The sequence below is a fragment of the Myotis myotis genome, unplaced genomic scaffold (genome assembly GCF_014108235.1).
Source record: "Myotis myotis isolate mMyoMyo1 unplaced genomic scaffold, mMyoMyo1.p scaffold_m19_p_2, whole genome shotgun sequence".
NCBI lineage: Eukaryota > Metazoa > Chordata > Mammalia > Chiroptera > Vespertilionidae > Myotis > Myotis myotis.
This window is the reverse complement of record NW_023416324.1, coordinates 115,614,021-115,622,173: the sequence shown is the minus strand read 5'-3', so window position 1 is coordinate 115,622,173 and position 8,153 is coordinate 115,614,021. Positions and strand designations below refer to the sequence as shown.

General features: G+C 41.2%; 1 pseudogene; it reads left to right on the top strand.

Annotated features, from left to right (window-relative positions):
- Window positions 1-1,732: 1,732 nt before the first annotated feature.
- On the top strand, window positions 1,733-2,504 carry LOC118675649 (annotated as a pseudogene).
- Window positions 2,505-8,153: the final 5,649 nt, after the last annotated feature.

Here is an 8,153-nt window from a genome sequence, read left to right as displayed (position 1 = left end):
TAAATCATCTAACTCTACAACTTAAAGAATTAGAAAGGGAGCAACAAGAAAAGCCCAGAGTGAGCAGAAGTAAGGAGATAATAAAGATCAGAGCAGAAATGAATAACATAGAGACCAAAAAAAAAAAAATCAAGAGGTGGTTCTTTGAAAGTATAAACAAGATTGATGAGCCCCTAGCCAGGCACACCAAGAAGCAAAGAGAGAGGAACCAAATAAACAAAACAAGAATTGAAAGAGGTGAAATAACAACAGACCCCACAGAAATACAAAGGGTTGTTAAAAAATACTATGAACAACACTATTCTAACAAACTAGAAAACCTGGAGGAAATGGTCATATTCCTAGAAAAATGCAACCTTCCAAAACTCAATGAGGAAGATTCTAAAAATCTCAATAGGCCAATAACTATGGAAGAAATTGAAGCGGTCTTCAAAGAGCTTCCAGCAAGCAAAAGCCCAGGGCCAGACAGCTTCACAGAGGAGTTTTACCAAACATTCAAGGAAGAACTAAAACCTATCCTCCTCAGACTATTCCAAAAATTATAAAGGAAGGAACACTTCCAAGCTCATTCTATGAAGCCAGCATCATCCTAAATACCAAAACCAGATAAACACAATACAATGAAAGAGAATTACAATGTAATTACATTCTGCTCTGATCTTTATTATCCCTCATGAAGTTAGATACCAAAATCCTCAACAAAATTCTAGCAAATTGGATCCAGCATCTAATCTAATAAAAGAGAAACATGCAAATTGACTGAACCTCTGCTATGCCCCAAGCCACGCCAACCAGCCAATCAGAATGACTGTATGCAAATTAATCCAACCGAGATGGCGACAGGCAGCCACGGAGCTGGAGCAAGCAGGAGGTTTGGTTGCCTGGGCGATGGAGGAAGTCAAGCTTCCCGCCTGCCCTGGCCGGCTGTGGCCTCCGCTTAAGGCAACAAAGTTTCAATTACAGAAGATAAATAAATCCCAGATACCTGCTTCTAGCCAGCCTCCACTGGGAACTTGGGTGGCTGAGGGCCGTGGCCAGCCTGAAAACAACCATCAGCACCTCACCCAGGATGGCCACACCCTCATAGGGTGAGGGTCCCCACTGGGGGGGCTTGGCCAGCCTACAAACAGCCATCAGCCCCTCGCCCAGACTGAACAGGCACCTGAGCAGGACCCCCAACCTTGAAGGGGGTGTGACCAGCCTGAAAATGGCCCTCAACCCCTCACCCAGGCTGGCCAGGCACCCCAGCAGGGACCCCCACCCTGAAGGAGCTGTGGCCAGCCTGAAAACAACCATCAGCACCTCACCCAGGCTGGCAAGGCATCCCAGTGGGGACCCCCACTCTGAAGGGGCTGTGGCCAGCCTGCAAACAGCCATCAGCACATCACCAAGGCTGGCCAGGCACCCCAGGGGGGACCCCCCACTCTGAAGGGGCTGTGGCCAGCCTGCAAACAGCCATCAGCCCCTCACCCAGGCTGGCCAGGCACCCCAGCAGGACCCCCCCCCCTCCCTGAAGGGGGTGTGGCCAGCCTAAAAATGGCCCTCAGCCCCTCATCCAGGCTGGCCAGGTACCCCAGTGGGACCCCCACCCTGATCAGGGACACCCTTCAGGGCAAACCAGTTGGCCCCCACTCATGCACCAGGCCTCTATCCTATATAATAAAAGGGTAGGGGCAGGGGACGGGCCGGCACGTGCTGGCGATGGCGGAGGTGGCGAGGTCCCACAGCAGCCTGAGCAGCCCAGCTGAGGGCTCGGTGTGCAGCGATGGCGCAGCTGCCGGGGGAGAGCTGGGGGGTCTGGGTGCCGCTGTTCTTGCTGCTGCTGGCGGGGCCCGCTGCCTGTGCCACCAGCCCCGGGGACAACAGAGTGGGGCCAGGGGGGGCGTGGACCCCGAGGCCACGTGCAGGGCGATGGGGGTGCCCACAAAGCGGTGCAGTGCCATGACTCCTCCTACAGCACCTTCACCGGGGAGTTCTATGACCTGCGCTACCTGTCGGAGGAAGGTTACCCTTTCCCTACTGCTCTTCCTGTGGATCCATTTGCCAAAATCAAAGTGGATGACTGTGGTAAAACTAAGGGATGCTTTGGATATAGGAAACCAGGCTGCAATGCAGAGACCTGTGACTACTTCCTTAGCTACCGGATAATAGGGGCCAATGTGGAATTTGAGCTGAGTGCAGACACAGATAGCTGAGTAGCAGTTGGATTCTCTTCAGACAGGAAAATGGGTGGTGACAATGTCATGGCCTGCATCCATGATGACAATGGCAGGATCCGCATACAGCACTTCTATAACGTAGGCCTGTGTGCAAAGGAGATCCAGAGGAATCCTGCCAGAGATGAAGAAGGAGTGTATGGGAACAGTCAAGTCACCTGCAGATTTAAACGCCCTGTGAATGTTCCCAGAGATGAAACGATTGTCGACCTGCATTTGAGTTGGTATTATCTGTTTGCTTGGGGTCCAGCCATTCAGGGTAAGCTTGCATTTTGGCATCTGGATTAAACATTAGACACTGCAAAAAAATTTTTAAAAAATAAAATAAATAAAAGGGTAAGATGCAAATTGAACCTAACAGCAGAACTGGGAATGACTGGTCACTATGACACACACTGACCACCAGGAGGCAGACACTCAATGCAGAAGCTGCCCCCTGGTGGTCAGTGTGCTCCCACAGGGGGAGCTCTGCTCAGCCACAAGCCAGGCTGACGGCTGCCAGTACAGCAGTGGTGGTGGAAGCCTCTCCTGCCTCCTCAGCAGCGCTAAGGATGTCCGACTGCAGCTTAGGCCTGCTCCCCGCTGGCAAGTGGACATCCCCCGAGGACTCCCAGGCTGCCAGAGGGATGTCTGACTGCCAACTTAAGCCCAATCCCCCAGGGAGCAGGTGTAAGCCAGGAGGTGGTCATCCCCCGAGGGGTCCCAGACTACAAGAGGGCACAGGCTGGGCTGAAGGACCCCCCTGAGTGCACAAAATTTTGTGCACCAGGCCTCTAGTTACATTAGAAAGAGCATACACTATGACCAACTAGGATTTATCCCAGAGGTACAAGGATGGTACAATATCCGCAAATCAATAAACCTGATACATCACATAACAAATTGAAAGATAAAAATCACATAGTATATCAATTGAAGAAGAAAAAGCATTTGACAAAATCCAACACCCTTTCTTGATAAAAACTCTCAACAAGGTGGCAATACAAGGATCATACCTCAACATAATAAAAGCCATATATGACAAACCTACAGCCAGATCATACCCAATAGGCAAAACTAAAACCATTTCCCCTAAGAACAGGAACAAGACAGGGATGCCCCCTCTCACCACTCCTGTTCGACATAGTACTGGAAGTATTAGCCATTGTGATCAGACAAGAAGAAGAAATAAAAGGTATCCAAATTGGTAATGAAGAAGTAAAACTGTCCTTATTTGCATAAGACATGATACTGTACATAGAAAATCCTAAAGACTCCACCAAAAATTATTAGACTTAATAAATGAATTCAGCAGTGTAGCAGGATACAAAATTAACACCAAAAAATCTATGGCATTTCTATACACCAATAATGAACTTACAGAAAGAGAGGCTAAAAAATCAACCACATTTACCATCACACCAAAAAAAATTAAGATACCTAGGAATAAACTTAACTAACGAGGTAAAAGACCTATACACGGAAAACTACAGGACACTGAAAAAAGAGATAGAGGAAGACATAAACACATGGAAGAACATACCGTGTTCATGGATTGGTAGAATCAACATCATCAAAATGTCCATACTACCCAAAACAATCTTTAGATTCAATGCACTCCCATTAAAATACCAATGGCATATTTCACAGACCTAGAATGAACTTTCCAAAAATTCATCTGGAATAAAAGTAGATCCTGAATAGCTTCAGCGATAATGAGAAAGAAGAACAAAGTAGGTGGGATTTCAATACCACATATCAAGATGTATTACAAAGTCACTGTTCTCAAAACAGCTTAGTACTGGCACAAGAACAGACATATAGATCAATGGAATAAAATAGAGAACCCAGAAATTGACCCAAACCATTATGCTCAATTAATATTCGACAAAGGAGGCATGAACATACAATAGAGTCAAGACAACCTCTTCAATAAATGGCGTTGGAAAAATTGGACAGATATATGCAAAAAAATGAAACTAGACCACTGACTTACACCATACACAAAAATAAACTCAAAATGGATAAAAGACTTAAACATAAGACAGGAAACCATAAAAATACAAGAGGAATCCACAGGCAGCAAAATCTCAGACATATGCCAAAGCAATTTCTTCACTGATACTACTCCTAGGGCAAGGGAAACTGAAGAGAAAATAAACAAATGGGACTACATCAAAATAAAAAGCTTTTGCACAGCAAAAGAAACCATCAACAAAACAACAAGAAAGTCCACTGCATGGGAGAACATATTTGCCAATGTTATCACCGATAAGGGTTTAATCTCCAACATTTACAGGGAACTCATACAACTTAACAAAAGGAATATAAACAACCCAATCAAAAAATGGGCAATGGACCTAAATAGATACTTTTCGAAAGAAGACATAAGGAAGGCCAGAAGACATATGAAAACATGCTCAAAGTCACTAGTCATGGGAGAGATGCAAATCAAAATGACAATGCAGTACCATCTCATACCTGTCAAAATGGCTATCATCAACAAATCAACAAACGACAAGTGCTGGCAAGGATGTGGAAGAAAAGGAACCCTCATGCACTGCTGGTGGGAATGCAGACTGGTGCAGCCACTATGGAAGACAGTATGGAGTTTCCTCAAAAAACTGAAAATGGAACTCCCATTTGACCCTGTGATCCCACTTCTAGGAATATATCCCAAGAAACTAGAAACACCAATTAGAAAGGATATATGTACCCCTATGTTCATGGCAGCACAATTCACCATAGCAAAGATTTGGAAATAGCCTAAGTGCCCATCATAGATGAGTGGATTAAAAAACTGTGGTACATCTACACAATGGAATACTATGCTGCGGTAAAAAAGGAGTTCTTAGTCATTTGCAACAGCATGGACTGAACTGGAGAGCATTATGCTAAGTGAAATAAGCCAGTCAGAGAACTATAAATATCACATGATCTCACTCATTTAAGGAATATAATGAACAACATAATGTGATGAACAAAAATAGATCCAGAAACAGAGAAACATTGATCAGACATCAAACTTCAAAGGGAAGGTAGGGGAGGGTGGGGGTAAGGGTAGAGAACAACCAAAGGACTTACATGCATGCATATAGGCCTAACCAATGAACACAGACTACAAGGGGGTGAGGGCATGAGTGGGGTGGATGGGGAGGTAATGTGGAGATAAGGATACATATGTAATAACTTAATCAATAAAGAATTTTTTAAAAAATTAAATGACAAAAAAAGAATAAACTCAAAATGGATAAAAGACTTAAATATAATTTGGGAAACCATAAAAATCCTAGAAGGAACAAACACACAGCAAAATCTCAGACATCTCTCATAGCAATATGGTTACAGATACATCTCCTAGGGCAAAGGAAACTAAGGAGAAAATAAACAAATGCAACTACATCAAAATAAAAAACTTCTGTACAACAAAAGAAACCATCATCAAAATGAAAAGGTAGCCCACTCTATGGGAAAACATATTAGCCGATGATATATCTGATAAGAGTTAATATCCAAAATATTTAAGGAAATCATACAACTTAACAAAAGGAAGAAAAACAATCCAATTAAAAACTGGGCAAAGGACCTAAGTGGACATACAAATGGCCAAGAGGCATATAAAAAATGCTCAAAGTCACTGATCATCAGAGAAACGCAAATTAAAATGACAATGAGGTATTGCCTCACACTTGTAAGAATGGCTACCACCAACAAATCAGCATGGAGGGACCTAGAGTGTATCATGCTAAGTGATATAAGCCAGTCAGAGAAAGACAAGTATCATATGATCTCACTCATATGTGAAATCTAAGTAACAAAATAAACTGATGAACACAGTGGAACCAGAGACATAGAAGCATGGAACAGAGTACAGAATCCTGGAGGGAAGGTGGGGGGTGGTGAGTAGGTGAGAAATAATAATCACCAATAACCTTGTATGCATATATTAATGGTCCATGGCCACAGACAATGGGGTGGGGAGGGCCTAGGTCAGGGGGGCGAGGTCTAGCTTGTGGTTGTCAATGGGGGTTGGGGAGAGAGGGACACATATGTAATAAACAATAAAAAAATTATTTAAAAATATAATAATGAAAAATAAAAAAGCCATCGAATTTTAGCTGTTGATTTTGTATCCTGCTACATTGTCAAATTCATTTATTACATCTAGTAGTTTATCAGTGGACTCTAGGATTTTCTATGTATGGTATCATGTCATCTGAAAATAATGAGAGTTTTACTTCCTCCTTTCCAGTTTGGATGCCTTTTACTTCTTGTCTATCGCTGTGGCAAGTACTTCCAGTAATATGTTGAAAAAGAATAATTAAAGCAGACATCCCTCTCTTATTGCTGTTCTTAGGGGGAATGGTTTTAGTTTTTGCCCATTGTATATGATGATCCCGATAGGTTTGTCATATATGGCCTCTATCATGTTGAGATATGATCCCTCTATTTTCACTTTGCTAAGAGTGTTTTTCAAAAATGGGTGTTGATATTATCGAATGCTTTTTTGGTGTCTATTGATATGATCATGTGATTTTTGTCTTTCAATTTGTTTATATGATGTATCACGTTTATTAATTTTTGAATATTGTACCCTTTTATCCCTGGAATAAAAATCACTTGGTCATAGTGTATGATCTTTTTAATATATTGCTGGATCTGATTTGCTAATATTTTGCTGAGAATTTTAGTACCTATATTCATCAGAGATATTGGCCTGTAATTCTCTTTCTTTGTAGAGGCTTTATCTGGTTTTGGAATTAGGATAATCCTGGCCTCATAAAAAAATCTTGGAAGTGTTCCTTTCTGTTGGATTTTTTTTGAATAGTTTGAGGAGGATAGGTGTAAGTTCTTCTTTGAATGTTTAGTAAAACTCCCGGGCTTTTGTTTGCTGGAAGTTTTTTTTTATTACTGCTTCTATTTTATCAGTTGTTATTGGCCTATTAAGGTTTTCTGATTCTTCCTGATTCAGTTTTGGGAGATTGTATTTTTCTAGGAATTTGTTCATCTAATCCGCATTGCCCAGCTTGTTGGCATATAGTTGTTCACAGTATTTTCTAACAATCCTTCGTATTTCTGTGGTGTCAGTGGTTACTTCACTTTCATTTCTGATTTTATTCATTTGGGTCCTCTCTCTTTGTTTCTTGATGAGTCTTGCTAATGGTTCATCAATCTTGTTTATTCTTTAAAAAATAAACTCTTGGTTTCATTTATTTATTTATTTATTTATTTATTTATTTATTTATTTATTTTAGTTTCTATGTCATTTATTTCAGCTGTAATATTATTTCCTTCCTCCTATTTTCTTTGGGCTTTTCTTGTTGTTCTCTTTCTAGTTTTTTTAAGTCGTTAGTAGCTTATTATTAATTTTTCTAGGTTTTTTTTTTGTGTGTGTGTGTGGTAGGCTTATAGTGCTATGAACTTTCCTCTCAGACTGCCTTTGCTGTGTCCCAGAGATTTGGGTTTGTTGTGTGTTCATTTTCATTTGTGTCCTGGAAGCTTTTTATTTCTTTCTTGATCTCACTGGTAACCCATTCATGATTTAATAACATCCTATTTAGCCTCCATGAGTTTGAATGTGTTTGGATGTTTTTACTGTAGCTGATTTATAATTTTATTCCACTGTGATCTGTGAAGATGCTTGATAGGATTTCAGTTTTCTTGAATTTAGAGATTTATTTTGTGTCCTAAAGTGTGATCTATCTTTTGTGAATAATTCATGTGCACTTGAGAAGAATGTATATTCTGCACATTTTGGATAAAATGTTCTATAAATATCAATTAAATCCATCTGATCCAGTGTTTCCTTTAGAGTCACTGTTTCCTTGTTAATTTTTTGTCTGGAAGATCCACCCAGTGAAGTAAAAGAGCTTTTAAAGTCCCCTACTATGATTGGATTGTTATTGATCTTTCCATTAAAGTCCTCTAGAAGTTTTTTTTTTATATATATATATATTT